Below are 16967 nucleotides of genomic sequence, written 5' to 3'. Positions count from 1 at the left end.
GGCCTTGTGCATCATTGAGTTATATTTCTAGTTCTTCACTTTAATCCCCCCCACCCCCATACTGGGCCTTAAACTTGGGTCATGGGTGTTGTTTCTTAGCTGCTTTTCTGCTCAAGGCTGGTGCTTTACCAGTTGAGCCAAACTTCCACTTCTGGCTTTTTTGCTGCTTAATTGGAGATAAGAGTCTCATTGACTTTCTTGCTCAGGGCAGACTTTGAATCTTGATCTCCTGAGTAGCTAGGATTCCAGATGTGAGCCATTAGTGCCTATAAGCATTGAGCCCACCTTTGTGGTCCTCAGCTCCACCCAGACCTGAGCTCCTCCCAGCCCAGGAGTTCCCAACCTACAGCTGGCCACTCCCTCTCTCCACCCAGACCCACCAGAGCTCCTACCCCACTTCCTACCCCAAGACCCTCCTGCTACCTGGATAGTGAAGGGTGCCAAGTGCTTCCTCTTGGGGGAAATATGGCTCCTCTAATAAACCTTATAATAATCTTTCTCCTGTGCCTGCTGGCCTCCTCGTGGTCCCCTGGGATGGATGTGAAGGATCCTTCAGTGCCTGGCTTTTAATTTCCTTTTAAATTTATAAATAATAAAAAGTATTTAGCCTACTATATAAAATAGGTTTTGAAGGATTGAGTCCTGCCTTATTCCCCAGGGCAAAGCAAAGCACCAGGTGTGTGTTTGTATGCAGGTTGGTCATTCCAACCTTTGCCCCTTCACCCAGCATTCCACTGTGGGCCTGGCCAAGGACATCACTTCTTGATCCCAAGGAGACCATAGCCCATTTTTTTTAATTCTCTGCTTCCTTGTTAAGCCCTATATAAGCCTACCACAAAACCTAGTCCCTTGCACAACTTCCCAACCCACGGGAAGGTCTGTGCCCCTCCCTGTTCCTCAATAAACAGTCCGGGCCTATTGAGGATCCAGTTCAGCCTATTCCTTTTCTGTTCTCCTCCATTTTCCCAACAAGTTTGAGGGTGAGAAGTCAGGAACCCAGGGTTTTAGTTGAAAGGATATGTATTAGCCATCTGATCTTAAGGTTTGTCTTTAAAGAGAAATTTTAATTCTCTTTCTGTGAATTCTCAGGATTAGATTAGTGAAACACAATAAATTTGAGCTCTAACAGATTATAAAATCCTTAATTTTTTTATTTTTATTGCACAGAACAATCTGACCATTTAAAAACTCAGTTGGTATAATTCAATGGTAGAACACTTGCTTAGCATGTGTAAGGTCCTCTGTTCAAACCCCAGCACTAGAAAAAAAAAGCTTACTTCAGTGTGAGTTCAGCCTGTAGTGCAACAGAATCTTTCAAAAAAAAAAAAGTATAATTATAGGAAAACATTTTTTTAAAGAATTGAGTAAATTAATTTTTATGAAAACCCTGCACATTTTTCCATTTCTGTCTCTTGTCAGTATAAACTGTCATACACTAGCAGCTTCTGTGACTCTAGTTCTAAAAGTCTGTACCTCTTAGTCTTGTCTAAATAAATGTGATACTTTCTGAGTGGGTCTCCAATATGAATTGGTTTCTTAAGGCTCTGAATTCGTTCATTCTGGTATCACTCATGCTTAGCATAGTGCCTAGTATAGCAATAAATCAACTAAATTAAAAGGTAAAATGATTCCTACTGAACTGCAGCTCCTGTGTGGAAGGAGCAGGAATGAGCCTTGTTCTTCTAGCCTTGTCCAAAGTCTGCAGCAATCATTCAAGTCAATATTAGGTTGTAGGTTTAGTGGTCTAAATTCTAATTCTTCGGTCTCTAAAACTGAGTAAAGAGAAAGATGTCTGCTATGGTCTGCATGTTTATATCCTTTTCCCTTTCTATCTCATTCATATATTGAAAACTAACTTCTAAGAGGTGGAGTGAAGGCTGGGGATGTTGCTCAGAGGTAGACAGCTTGCTTAGCATACTTGAAAGGCCTTTGATTTCATTCCCCTGGTAGTTTCTCCTTATAAAATAAGATTTGACTGGCACTGGTGGCTTACACCTGTGATCTTGGCACTTGGGAATCTGAGGTAGAATTGTGTATTAAGGACAATCTGGGTTATAGAGCAAGATCTCAGCTCTGGAAATATAGCTCAGTTGCAGAGGGCATATTTAGCATGTATGAAGCCCTAAGTTGGATTCTCAGCACCACAGGGAGGGGGAATTAAAAAAAAATGATGCTTGGGAGTAAATTTTTCTCTTTAGTTATGTGAGGTCACACAGAGGGTCGATTTAGACTGTCAGATGCAAAATCTGCTGGCTTTTTGTCTCAATTTTCCAAACCTGTAAAACTGTGGGCAATATATTTATTCTTTATCATATTACCCAATCTAAGGGGCTGTGTTTGGACTAAGTGCCAAAAGTAGACTCTGTCATTCTTTCATTGGGCTTTTCTACAAAACCAGAACATTTATTTATTGAGAGGAGGGTGTCTAGATATTCAAACTGTGGCTTTGCTATTAGCTGCGTGATACTGGTCAAGCTGCCTTACATTCTGTGCTTCAAGTTCTTTGTTGTAAAATATGAGTAATAACTGTAGTTGAAAAGTAGGTTTGTGAATGAATGATACTCTTAAAATAGTTCTGTTCACAGTGATATGTACAATTATAATTTTGACTAATCAGGGAATAAAAAATAGTCTAAAAAAGTACTGCATATATATCAAATTCCATAAGATCAAAAGGCAATCATAATCATAAAACTCTTTTCACCCAAAGGATGAGAAATTGAATGTAAATACAGGTTCAAAATTAGATAAATTTTAACAGAATGAACACATTGTAGGTTATTGGGGGAACTAGAAGTGGCCTATGGTATATAATTACTTTTCTGAAGTTGAACACCAGAAATGAAGTCCTTTCTCCAAGTGAGAAGAATTTCTTATTAAGACATTCAAATGACCTTAGAAACTTAGAAAAATAACAGTACCAATGATGTACCATAGAACTAATGAATTAGAAACTCCAGAGATGGTACCCAGGCATATGCATTTTTAAAAAAAAGGTTTCCATTCAGCCTCTTAAGGTTCTATAGGCTTAGAAACATCTGGGTAAGTCAGGTTCGCTAGAGCAACTTGTCTTAACTCTGTAAATACCTTCCATTCCTATTATCCACTTTTTTCTCCTTTTTAATCCCTCCCCTCACACCTCTTTTAGCTTTTGCTTCTTTGTGCCAGATGTCTGCTACAGGTTTTCATGTAGGAGTACCCATTGCCCCTTACAGAAGAAAATTGCATGCTTATTAAGGAAACGTTCTGTAAGTATTAGACAATAATAACAATCATAGGAAAATAACTTGGGCCAGGGCACACCAGATTAAATCAGCAGAAATATCTGAGCCTTTCTGTGCAAGTGGATGCATAGCATAGCTGCAATGTTTTGTGTTTGCTAAGGCAAGTAAGCTTCCTGCTTTACATTTCCGAAAGGCTTAACATTATTGATACTTCTTTTCTTTTAATAAAATCTGCTGTACATTGCCTATATCGCCTAAAGCTGCATAAGGCCGGCTCCTAACAAGATCGCCTGGGCACGCTGCATCTCTAGGTATAGTCCTTCAGCCTGCTCTCCCTGAGGGTTGCTTCTCACTCTCACCCCTCCACCAGCCACACCGCACCGCTTCAACTACAGGGCCATCACGTCTCCACCCAGCCGCGCTACCAGGCCTTAGCGCAGGCGCACTAGCGGAGATGGGCGGACCAGAGCCAGAGGAGGCGGGGGCAGGCTCTCGAGGTATGGTGCCCATTGGCTGTCCCCTGAAGTCCCCGCCCCCAATGTTGGAGGCGGCGGGGCGGGCCACGTCAGGGAGCGGAGGCCGCGCTGAGCTTGTGGCAGAAGGGAGGTAAGCCACGCGGGGACTTGGGCTGCTCTCTTCAGCTGCCTGGTGTTCCGGCTGTGGAGCCGCGGGGTCGCGGCCGCCGGTGGCGCGGGTTAGCTGGCGCTGAGGGCGAATGAGGCCCTGGGGCAGTGCTGTGAGACCCGGAGGTGGAGCATGTGGCGGCCGGGCCGCGTCGCGGTGTGGGGCCGCCGGGAGGGGCAGGAGCTGCCTGCTCCCTGGTCCTGGCCTGGGCGGACCTGCCAGAAGGTCAAGGCCTTCTGCGGTTGGGGAGCTCGGAGCTGCCCGGGGCAGAGCTGGCTGCGGCAGCCCCCAGTGGCGTCCGGATTCGGGAGCCTGGTGGCGCGATCCTTGCTTTCTTACCCCAGGTTGCCGTCGTCCCTCCTTTCCTGGGTGGGTTCCCCGGTTGGGGAATCCGCCCCAGGAATTCGGGTCGCCTTCGGCCTGGCCTGGGCCACTGTTCGCTTCCCCCGGCCACTGTTACCTCCCGCGACGGGACGCACAGGCAGATTGTGTCCATCGTAATTAATGCAAAGGCTTCTGAGTCAGCGGAGCCTGTTTGCAGACCTCCTGGGTGTTTTTGGCTCAGTTCTTAACTTGGCAGGACTTTCCTGAAGAAAAAAAAAGTCTGTCTGTCTGTCTGGCAGTCTGTCTGTCTGTCTGCCTGCCTGCCTGCCTGCCTGCCTGCCTGCCTGCCTGCCTGCCTGCCTGTCTGTCTGTCTGTCTGTCTGTCTGTCTGTCTGTCTATCTATCTATCTATCTATCTATCTATCTATCTATCTATCTATCTATCTATCTATCTATCTATCTATCTATCTATCTCTGTCTGCCTGCCTCTATCTATCTGTCTGTCTGTCTGTGTATCTAATCTATGGTTTGAAATGCCCGCACTGTTGCACCTACTCTCCGAGTTAACGTCGGTTGTGGTGTCTCCTGGTCCCTCACTTCTGTTCCTGAATTGGGAGGTTTTGAAATCAGTGAAGTCATCCTGTCAAATATGAACTTATTCACTCATTTATTGCAAACTTTTTTTTTTGATGATTTCCTTGATGGTCAGGGTCTTTGCCAGATGCTAAAATCAGCATTTGCTCTTCTTCCATTTCCCCATCCCCCAGTTTAATCTGTCTGTTTTAGTTGTCTGAATTTTGCCAAGATTTGACATGGAATTTATTGTGTTGGTGGTGGTGGTTCAATTTCAATAAGTGGTTACATCCCAGAGTTTTTCTGGGACCTTATTGAGATTTCCTGGCTTTCACTCTCTAGTAATCCTTAAAAGACCGTGGTCCTGAGAGCTAACCCTACTAATACTATAAGTTCCCCATTTGTAGGTGAGGAAATGCAATTAGAAGTATTGTGTGATTTTGAGATGTTAAAGGGGAGAGAATGAGCATAGAACATAATTACCGCACTGAAGTACCTATTGGGAACTATCTTAAAAGCACAGTATGTATTTTATGATTATATGTTTGGCTATTCCAGTGAATACTGGATCTGTCCACATTCACTTTTTGACTAGCAAGCAGGTGCATAGTTATAATTGTGATTGCCATCCACTTTGTGCAAAGAAAGCACTGTGACTTATTTTGAAATATAATGATCATGAGTTTTAAAAAATATTACATGTAGATATGGCACAGAAACAATAAGACAGTTTTCAAAGCATTCATGACCTGCCTGGGTAGGTTACTGGTGTCTAAAACCACTCTTGATTATTGTGTGATTAATGTTACTGTTATGTGGTTGTCAGTCCCGTTGTTTATTTTAACACTGATCACTCTTAACATTTACTGGATTTGAGATTTAACAGTTTTCCTTGTGGAAATGGAAAATTTCCATTGCTAATAGTACATACAAGTTGATCATTTCATTTTTTTCTAGGTATTTATTTTTAAAATAATTCTGAAGTAATATTCATAGCTTATAATACTTTTTGGAATTGTGCAGAACCCATTAGTTCAATTGTTTATATTACTGTTAGGGATTTGGAAAATGTGAAATGTGTTAGTGTGATATAGTTTAAAAATTTTCAGATCCAGAGATATCTAGTATAATTAAATATAGTATAGTTGTGGACGTATAAGATAAATCTATTAGTAGTAAGTTAGAAGGATGTTGTGTATTCTATCCCCATGAGAAAAAACAGTATTTTCTAAGCTAATAGGACAAGGGTTATTTGTCAATATTTCCCTATTTAAAGGGAACAAGCAACAAAATTTTCAAGCAATATGGAAGATCTTATCTATTTTCAGAGTAGGTTGAAACATTTTTGCATATTAAGTGGCCCATATATTTTTTTCAAGTTTTTAAAAATTTTTAAATTTTATTGTCATGGTGATATACAGAGAGGTTACAGTTACATAAGTATGGTAGTGAGTACATTTCTTGTCAAACTTGTTATTCCCCTACCCCTGTGGCCCATATACTTTTGGTCTCAAAATTTTTTAGTCTACTTCAAGTAACATTTGAAGTAATAAAATACTTTGTGACTTTTTTTTTGGGTCCGGTTGTGGGGCCTGAACTCTGGGCTTGGGCACTGTCCCTCAGCTCTTCAGCTCAAGGCTAGCACTCTACCACTTGAGCCACAGCACCACTTCTGGCTTTTTTCTTTTTGCTTATGTGGTGCTGAGGAATCGAATCCAGGGCCTCATGCATGCAAGGCAAGCGCTCTACCACTGAGCTACCTTCCCTGCCCTTTGTGACTTTCTAATAGTTTGTTGATTTATATTTCATTTAATAGCTTTAGTTACTTTGATTATACAGATGTCCCATGATTTTTGACAAACGTATTACAAGTTACATGTTATTGAAAATGCTTTTAATACATCATTTTAACTATATGGGACACTGTAGAATATTGGCTGTTTACTCATGTGATCAGGTGACTGACTGAGAGCAGCTGCTTGTTGCTACTAGAGCCCAGTGAGCCAAGCTCAGGATATGAACAAAATTCAAAGTTTGAAGTAAAGTTTTGGTTAAATATGTATTGATTTTGCTCCATTCTAAAGTTGAAAAGTCCTTAAACTGTTATAGATTGGGGACTGTGCATATTTTAAATATTTTAACAGCTTTAACTTTAAATTTTCTATAGGGCTGGGTACTGTGGTATGTTCCTATAGTTCTAATTATATGGCTGAGACTGAGGCAAAAGGATCACCTGAGCTCAAGTGTTTGGTCACAGTCTGTCTGGACAAAATATGAAACCTTGGCTCTTAAACACAAAAACAAAAATAAAATACTGTATAATTTTCCATTGTTCATGATTCATAACTTTCCCTCTCTCCCTCCCTCCAGCCTTCTTCTTTCCCTTCTTCCTTTTCTCCTTCTTCCTTCTTTCTTTTTTTGAGACAAGATTTAACTATATAGCCCAGGCAAACCTTGAACTCAGTCTTCCTGCCTTAGTTTCCTCAATCCTGGGATTACAGTAATGTACCACAATGCCCAATTTACATTCCTAATATTTCTTCAGAGAACTTCAGTAGAGTCAAGGATGGTAGATTTTGCTGTGCACATATGGTAGGAATCAATACATGGAGTTAAAAATATTGTCAAGAGAATGGTTGAAATGATAGAATATGAGGTTTAGATTGGATGGTAGTTGCCAGAAGGAGGCAGAATGACAGGAAATAAATGATTCAAAGAATTGAAGATTGGAATGAGGTAAACACAATGATGTTTGTAGGTAAAAGAAGAATTCTTTTGGCTACCATCTTTTGATGGTTTGACATCTTACTTTAATCTTTGAATAAGATGAGTGACATGCAGTTCAGAGAGCCATAGCTCCTAATCAGCTACGAAACTGATAATTGACAGCATACTGTTGCTATTCTTCAAGCTGTCTCTCTTTTACCTACAAAGATCATTGTGTTTGGTGAGTTAGATGCATTCAGTGCATTTTCAGCTTCTGAACATTTCAATTTATAATGTTCTTTGAGATATAATCCCATTATTAGTTGGGAGTTACTTATTGGAGTTAAGAATTTAGGGTGCTGATGGGATACAGGGTTTAGGCTACAGGTTTAGTGGATAAAGGTAGCTGAAACAGAAATGTTCAAGGATAAGCAGACCGCACTATTGGCTAGATCATTCACCTAGTCATTGACACCAGACTCATATAGACTGTTGCTTAAGGAGGAGGGAGGAGGGGTAGGCTTTGATCTTGGTTCCTTCAGTTTTAGATGACCAAATAAGTGGGGGATGAAGATGCATGGACATCAGACTCTTGGAACAGGGATGTCAGGGTAATAGGTATTGGAAACATCCTTGAAGTCCTTGGAGATTCAAAGAATGATTTACCTCATATGAGGGCCACTGAAGAAAGAGAGTTCAGTTTTAATTAGGCCTAGGATAGGGGGACATCTAATGAAGAGACTAAGGATATAATGAAGCTTATTGGCTGCTTCCCAAGTCTAAAAGTTTGGAGGTGAGGGAAGAGTATTGAGTGGAGAGGAAGACAGGTTCAAAGTAGTCTTATTTAGGTTTATGTGTAACGGAATTTCTGAAGCATATTGACTTGAACTTCTAAAAAGTAGTTTGGATTTAAAGTCTTGATCAAACCTTCTCTAGTCAGTTTTTATCCATCAAATCATTATGTAGTCTATCTCTTCTTCCTTCCCCTTCTCCTTCCCTTTCCCTTCTCTTCCTTCCTTTCTTCCCCCCATTCTCTCTCCCTCCCCTCCCCTCTTCTCTTCTCTCCTCTCCTCTTCTCTCCTCTCCTCTCTTCTCTTCTCTTTGTGTGTGTGTGTGTGTGTGTGTGTGTGTGTGAGTGTGAATCCGTGAATCCTTGAGCTTGAACTCAGGGCCTAGGCACTGCACTAGAGCTAGACTAGCACTTGTAACACTTGTGCCATAGCACCACTTCCAGGTTATTGGTGGTTGACTGGAGATAAGAGTCTCATGGACTTTCCTACTTGGGTGTGCTTTGAACTGCAATAGTCAGATCTCAGCCTTCTGAGTAGCTAGGATTGCAGATTTGAGCCACTGGGGGCTGGCACTTACTTTTACGCTGAATGGGAGAGTAAGGACTTAAAAGGCCAGTGAGGACTTAAAGAGATTGGAAATTGAGTGGGGTAGATACAATAGCAGCACTATCACTGAGTATCAATTCAATATAGATCTAGATGAACATTTGTAGTGTCTAGTCAAGACTGACCCTAAGTAAAGTTAAACCCATGAAACTTGGATGTGTAGATGGCATCTTTTTATCATGTACTATTTCCTTGCTGATAAAGGACAAAAAATAAATTGTACTTCATGGATTTCAGAGACATGTGTACTTCTACATTACTCTAACAATAGATGACTAACTTATTTAGTTCTCTGCATCTTAGGGTATTATTGCTTCTATCATTTATCTGAATCAAACCTTTGGAATAATCTTTGATCTTCTAATATTTTACATCTAACTTATCAACAGCTTTTGTCCAAGTATATCTAAAGTACTACTGAAACTTGATACTCTTTGACTAAGTGGTGACCTGAGGTATAAGTGGAGACTATGTTTAATAATAATGTGTGTGTTCTTGAAATTTACTATAAGTAGATATCAAGTTTTCTGAACACATACACACACACACACTCCTAAATATGAAGTGAGAGCTATGCTAGCTTGACTGAAATGATTTGTTTTATAACATTTATGTATATCAAATAGAACATTTATGCCCTCAATAGCTATAGTTTGTGTTGTCATCCATAACTCAATAAGCCTGAAAAAACATTAGGAACAAAAAATATGCATCTAAAGTCTGAACATTTTTCCACATTGCCACTGCTATGCTACCTTCCAAAATAATTTCTTTCCTGTGTTATTTCAGTAACAACCTCTTGACTGGAGTCCCTTTTTCTTTTGCTTTTTTTGTGGTCTGTTGTATATAGAAGCCACAATGATCTTTTAAAAATGTCAGTCAAATATGCTACCTCTCTGTCCCAAATGCTCCATATCACTCAGGAATATGTAAATTCACACAACAAAGCCCCCAGAGAGGCTCCCTTGGCTGGGGCCCTGCTTCATTCTTTAGTCTCATTGTCTAACTAGTTGACTTCGTCCAACCACACTGATGTCCTTTTTTTTTTTTTTTTTTTGGTCAGTCATGGGGCTTGAACAGAGCCTGTGCACTCTCCCTGAGCTCTTTTGCTCAAGGCTAGGGCTCTACCACTTTGAGCCACAGCTCCATTTCCGGCTTTCTGGTTAATTGCAGGAAAGAGTCTAATCCACTTCCTCTTCCTGCAGTCTTTGAACTGCCATCCTCAGATCTCAGCCTCCTGAGTGCAAGGATTACAGATGTGAGCCACCAGTGCATGGCTTTCCATCTTTTTTTTTTTTTAACACTGGTGTCCATTATCTTCCCTAAACTTACTAAACATGCTTATCCTTCTGTGTCATAGCCCTTAACTTAGTGTTCTTTCTGTCTGTAATGTTCTTTACTACAGGTGTCATATCTGCCTTTATTTGACAGATGCAAAACATGTAAAAATCTCCCTAAAATTTACTTATTGGTGACTAGAAATTTGAATTCTAGATAATATATGTGTGTTGGAAAATTAAAGTTCTATAAAATAGATGACTCTGTGCTTCAGTTTAACCAGTTAAAATTATATACCCTCTAGACTGAGGCTAGTATATTTGATTAATTAATTAATTTGATTATTTTTTTTTAGGGACAGATGAATTAATAACTTGGCAAACAATTTAGAATCAAAGTTAATTCTGTTAGCTTACTTCTTTGGAATGCTACAGGACCATAATAGTTAATAATAAGTCAGAGGTGTGACTTTCTCATAAAATAGTTCTTAACAAGCAGTATAATTACATTAAGTGACATTTAAAGAAGTATCTTGGTGCTAACATGAAACTGCCATTTTAGACAGTGATAAAATATAGTAAATATGATCTCTATTTTATTGAGGTTAATAAAATTCATTTTATGTTTATTTTAAGAGAATTCTTTTTAAATGTAAAAATAGCATATATTTGGAAAAGAAATAAAGGGAGCAAATGTAAGAGGAAATACAGTAGGATGTAATCCCTCCATCATCTTATTATTCAGAAATAATCTTTAATATTTACTTTTCTATTTTTTCTTAATCCTGTGTGTATATGTAGAAATCTTGGTTGTGTTAAGATTGTATATGAAAATTTTGTGTTATAAATATTGTTTTAAATTATAGATTAATATTTTATCTGCATATTTTATAGATTATATTTTAGATTAATCAGCGAATACTTTTGCAGAAGCCATGCTTGCTCTGCTCTTTGGCCTTTTGCATTCCTTCATTTTGCCGAGGTTTTCTGTGAAATGGAGTGTGGTGGGTGGGGTTTAGAGAGACTCATGGTCCGGGAACCATGAGGGCTCTTACTTATTTCTGTGGTTTTTCTTCCTGAGTTTTTCTGACCTTTAATAATTTTGGTGTAAACATTTGGGTAAATGCCCAAAAGTGGGATTGCTGGGTCATAGGGGAGCTCTATGTGGAGTCTTTTGAGGAACCTCCATACTACTTTCCAAAGTGGTTGAACAAGTTTACACTCCCACCAACAATGCAGTAAGGTTCCCTTCTGTCCACATCCCCTCCAGCATCTGTTGTTATTAGAGTTCTTGATTATAAGCCATTCTAACTGGGGTGAGGTGGTATCTCAATGTTGTTTTGATTTGCATTTCTTTTATGGCTTGAGAGGTCGAGCATTTCTTCATGTGTCTATTGGCCATCCTTCTTTCCTCTTCAGAGAAGTTTCTCTTTAAGTCTTTAGCCCACTTATTTATTGGGCAGTTGTTTCTTTGAAGATTTGTTGTAGGGTGATTTAATTTTTTGAGTTCCAGGTATATTTTAGATATGAGACCCTTGTCTGTTGTATGGCTAGTGAAGATCTTCTCCCACTCCGTGGGCTTTCTATTGATCTTGCTAGCTATGTCCTTTGCCATGCAGAAGCTCTGCAATTTCATGCAATCATTTTGTCCAACCTTTCTTTGATTTGTTTTGATTTGTTTCTGGGTCTCTATTAAGAAAATTTCGGCCTGTGCCAAGGAGACCTAGGGTTTCTCCTATTCTATCCTGTAATGTTTTCAGAGTGTCTGCTTTGACTCTGAGGTCTTTGACCCATTTGGAGTTGATTCTGGTAGAAGGTGATATATAAGGATCTAGCTTTAGTTTTCTACAAGTAGTTAACCAATTTTGCCAGCACCATTTACTGAAGAGGCTGTCTTTCTTCCATTCTATTTTTTTAGCTCCCTTATCGAAGATTAGATGGCTATAGGTCTGTAGGTTCATTTCTGGGTTTTCAATTCTATTCCATTGATCCTGAGGTCTGTTCTTGTGCCAGTACCAAGCTGTTTTGATTACTATGGCTTTATAGTAGAGTTTGAAATTTGGCTACCAGCACGACTATGTTTATTGCAGCCTTATTTACCATAGCTAAGATATGGAACCAACCCAGATGCCCCTCAGTAGATGAATGGATCAAGAAAATGTGGTATATATACACAATGGAATTCTATGCCTCCATCAGAAAGAATGACATTGCCCCATTTGTTAGTAAATGGAAAGACTTGGAAAAAATTATATTACGTGAAGTAAGCCAAGCCCAAAGAAACATAGGTCCCATGGTTCCCCTTATTTTTAATAACTAGTATATGTCTGAGTCAAGCAGAAAAGGTCAGTTAAGTTGATGTTAGGGAAATGAACCCTAAGATATATATTCAGGTATTTTTTTTTCATGCTATTGTTTCTAACACATTTATAAGAGGATTTCTTTGTTGCTTTGTATGTCCCTCTCCCACAGTATAACCCCTGCTTTCACTGTATTTGATGTTGGTATAATTTGTGGAGGGGAAGGGAAAAAACAAATCGTTTAAATAGGGATACAGGTGGACCCATTGCAACAATGAGACATACAAATCATTACGTTGAAAAGGAACTTTACAACTTTGGTGGGGGTGGGGGAGGAGGGTTGGTAGGGAGGTGGGGGAAGGATGGGATGGGAATGGGAAACAAAGGAGGAGGCTACAATGCTTGATAAAAAATGTACTCATTATCTTGCCCATGTAACTGTAACCCCTCTGTACAGTATTTTCACAATAAAAAAATTAAAAAAATAATTTTAGTGTAAATTTGGAAGTAAGCCAGGTTGGGAACAATTTCACATGTAGTATTTTGATGTGGACTAGAGGCAGAAATAGACTTTGAGAGTGAAATGGAACTCTGAACATCGACTTCATTGTTAGTTGCTGGGCTATGAAGAGGCAAGGACTGTTTATCTAGTTAGTCATTTACTTCTGATGGTGTTATAAAAAGTTCCATTAAGCTTATACATACTTGAAAATAGTATGTATTGTTAAAAATTTGTAGAAGCAATATATACCTATTCTTATGAGTAGGTATATATTATTGCACAACTTCTTTAAGTAGAATTCTTAGGGCTGAGATAAAAACTAATGACAGAGTACATGTTTAGCATGTATTGAGCCCTGGGTTTAATTTCCAGCAACAACTTCTTTCCCCCCTCCTCCAAACAAGAAACTACAATATCTGAATGATATTCAACATTCTATACTCTGTTGATAGAGTATCTGCATTTCATTCCTATATCCTCTTGTAATCATTGATTATGTTATTTTGTATCTGTGTGGTAATGTAAAATGATTTATTAATGATTGAATGATTGGGAAGATTAGTTAATACTAGGATTTTTAAGCACTCCACAAATGAAAATAGTCATGAGTAATGCTAATTGTAGAAGATTAGTAAATGTTATTTTCTTTGGGTAATTATATATTTAAAATGCCTTTTACCCCATTGGGAAATACACAGAGGGAGGCTGTGAGTATTTTTAAGGGCTGTAACACATAGCTTAAGAGCAGAGCTGTGATAAATAATAGCTGTCAACTGAAGCATTCATGTAAAAGTTATGATGTATTCAAGTAACAAAGACCCATTTTCCATCTCTATTAAGGGCAGCTGGAAATAGTGAAGGACGTCTTGTGAACTTCGCATGTTTTTTTATTTTATTTTTTTAATATACCAAGACAAAAAACAGTATAATAAGATCTTACTAAGGTGTATTATTCTGATTTGGAGTTTGTACTTACCAAAATTCACCATTGTAGTGCCAATTTGAAAGCTTTTTGCTGAGTTAAAAGAAAAACAAAACTCAAAGCTGGGAGTAAAGAGTGTGCCTAATTATTTTCTAACCTTAAATATATTAGCAACTATATTGTTTACTGTATTAATTTGGGGGGGGGTAATTTGTTTTTCTGCTTATGTGGTGCTGAGGAATTGAACCCAGGGCCTCATGCATGCAAGGCAAGCACTCTACCACTGAGCCACCCTCCCAGCCCCTTACTGTATTAATTTGGAAATAAAGTTATTTTGTTTTTCTACTCTGTTTCTTATTAATTTATTTTGGTCTCTTGTGAATCTTATTGGAAAAGATATACATTCTCTTATTTCTTTCTATTTTGGACAGTTGATCTGGAAATGAACAGTAGAATTCTGACCTATTTTGCATAATTTTGAAAAGTTTTTCTATCTATTCTGTATTACTGTGCTAGATGTAGCTAATTCAACACCCGTTTATTAACTGCTTATCACATGTCAGACCTTACTGTGGTTGAACAAGACACAGAAACTCCAGAGATTCAAAAGTGCAGGATAAAAATCCAGTGGCTTTGGCAAGAGAGGAGTCTTCCTAGTTAGCTACTTCTTTACTGGCTTTTAAGGTCTGAGCAGATGCAGCTACTAAGCCTTTCAAAATGAGAGAAGTCTTCCACATATCAAGGTGAGATTATAATCCTCTGAGAGCCTAAAGGGACATTAGGGACTCTGGTTTGTCCTCTCTACACCGTATACTCATATTTTCTTTGTTAGGAACATGATGCCACGTTGTAGTTCAAGCTGTACTCTGAGGAAGTTACAGGGAGAGAAAACATGCAGTAGCTTCCTCTTGATCTTCCAGCTTTTGGACATTGACTTCTTGCTGAACATTCCATTGTTATTCCATTCACTATGTTTCTACAAGTGAATTCATTCACACATTGATTTCCCTGTCCTATTGAACTTAATTTTGAATACAATGAGGTCACCTGCCAACCAAGTATTCATTTGTGGCAGTGTGGCCATCAGTGTGTAGTAGTGTTTGACAAGACAGTTGGACAAATAATTGTTTTCAGGCTTGAACTCAGGGCCTGAAACTGTACCTGAGCCTTTGTGCTCAAGGCTAGCATTCTATCACTTGAAGCTACAGCTCCACTTCTGGCTTTTTTGGTGTTTAATTGGAGATGAGAGTCTCATAGACTTTCCTGAACTGACATCTTCAGATGTTAGCCTCTGAGTTGCTAGGATTACAGATATGAGCTGCAGGCACCTGGCTTAATTATTTAAGAAATAAATGGAAAATGCAAATAGGAAAGTGTTGCTTACAGGGTCAGGGAAGGTTGAATTTAGTTGCCAAAGCTGGAAGTGGTACATCATTATCCTTTGTGACATGCTCATTGAACGTAAGCTGAAATGTCGGTGATGAAAGTGTAAGAATCCAAGAACATTTGCAAGAACAGGAGTTGTATTGCTTGTGATTGCACCATATAGATGAGAGTTAGAGTGATAAGTTTTATGTTTTATGCTCTAAGAACAAAGCACTTCTATAATATGTACTATAATATGTAACTTTTGCAAATTAGACTTGATCACTTTTTTTTAAAGCATTGCAGTATGTTGAGACAGAAATGTTTGCATTGGAACTGAACATTATATTTGCTTTTTTTTTTTTTGGCCAGGGTCCTGCTATGTAGTTCAAGATGCCTTTAAAACTTCCTTAGTGCTGATACTATCTGCATGAGCACCAAGTCCAGTCCAAATCTAGCTATTCTTTTAAAGATTAATTCCCTGAAGTACAAGATACAATGGAGAAAACAAAGTATTAGGTTCAGACTAAGAAACGTAATATTTTAAAATGTTTGTGGTTCATGCTTGTGGTTTGAAGGCAGCCCAGGCAGGAAAGTCCGTGAAAATTCTTATCTCCAATTAAGCTGTGACCCAGTTGGTAGTGCGCTAACTCTACCAATTTTTCACTCCCTTATTCCCTTGAGTGAAAAAGCTAAGATAGCATGCAGGCCCTGAGTTCAAGCCTCAGTAGTAATGATTGTGTGTGTACACACAGGCGCACGCGTGTGCACACGCACACACACACAAAGTGTTTGCTATGTGTTGGCTATGAGTGAGATGCTTTAATGGATTCTCTTAATATTATAAAAACTATGTGTCAACTATGCTTTGTAGAGGAATAGTTAAATATGTGAGATTTGGAGGCAATCTATTACTATATCCATGCTCTGCTTACATAATACAATTATTTTTGACTTCTTTTTGCCTCATGTAGTTTTTCATGTGAAAATGAGGATAATAGTACTCTTGTTTTGAATATGGGATTAAAAAAATGCATGTTCAGTGCTTCTGCAGAACCTTCTGCCACATAGTAAAATTCTCAATTCTAGCTTTAAATTCTAGTTTTAAATACCACTGCTTAAACTCAGGTAGGTTACTTCCCTCCAAGCTTCTATTTTCACATGTGAAAAATGAAGTTAGCAATAACTACGTAAAGTTATTGTGAAGATCCTATGGGATCTTATGTGAAGTTTTTATGGAATGCTTGGCTCATCAGAGCTGTTTAATCCAGCATGGTTTTCTAAATCCTATGTTATGCTTTTGTTTACACAGTGGATCTTTATTGAGAAGGTACTCATATGTTGGGGATATAGTGGTTTACAAAGAAATTCTGTTCTTGATTTTAAGAGTTTACATTTTACTTCTCTGGGGAGGTAGTGTAAAGAAGTAGAAACAAGTAAATGACATTCATTTGAGACTGATAAAAGCTATGGAGATGCAACAGAGGGTCACTGTAGTAGCAGGTGTTTGATACTAGGGTGCAAGGCTGAGATAGGGAAGGCTAAAGGAAGGTGTTAGCTGTTTTAGCAGCAAAGGAAAGGACTGACCCAGACATGGAGAGTTCTTTGTAGCTAAGGTGCCCTAAGTGAGGGAGAGATTGCTTAGGGTCTTTTGTCTTTGGGAAGGAGTTCAGATTTAATTTCAAATTGGAATGGGAAGCTATTGAAAAGGTTTGAACAAACGAATTTAATGCCAACTATATTTTGAATGGGA

General features: G+C 38.8%; 1 protein-coding gene across 2 annotated transcripts in view; it reads left to right on the top strand.

Moving 5' to 3' along the window:
- Positions 1 to 3778: 3778 nt before the first annotated feature.
- Focad (focadhesin) overlaps positions 3779 to 16967 on the top strand; it is a 264104-nt gene continuing 250915 nt past the window's right edge. The window contains exons 1-2 of one of the 2 annotated variants that reach the window (XM_042692886.1): positions 11936 to 11941; positions 12773 to 12776. The gene's annotated coding sequence lies outside the window, so the exon portion shown is untranslated. Of the gene's footprint in view, positions 3831 to 11935; positions 11942 to 12772; positions 12777 to 16967 lie in introns of those variants that run through there. The other variant, XM_042692885.1, reaches the window with a different exon arrangement.

The sequence above is a fragment of the Dipodomys spectabilis genome, unplaced genomic scaffold, assembly GCF_019054845.1.
Source record: "Dipodomys spectabilis isolate Male_0828 unplaced genomic scaffold, ASM1905484v1 ptg000158l, whole genome shotgun sequence".
Classification (NCBI taxonomy): Eukaryota; Metazoa; Chordata; class Mammalia; order Rodentia; family Heteromyidae; genus Dipodomys; species Dipodomys spectabilis.
Note: the sequence above shows the minus strand (reverse complement) of the source record. Positions and strands in the feature narration are given on the sequence as shown.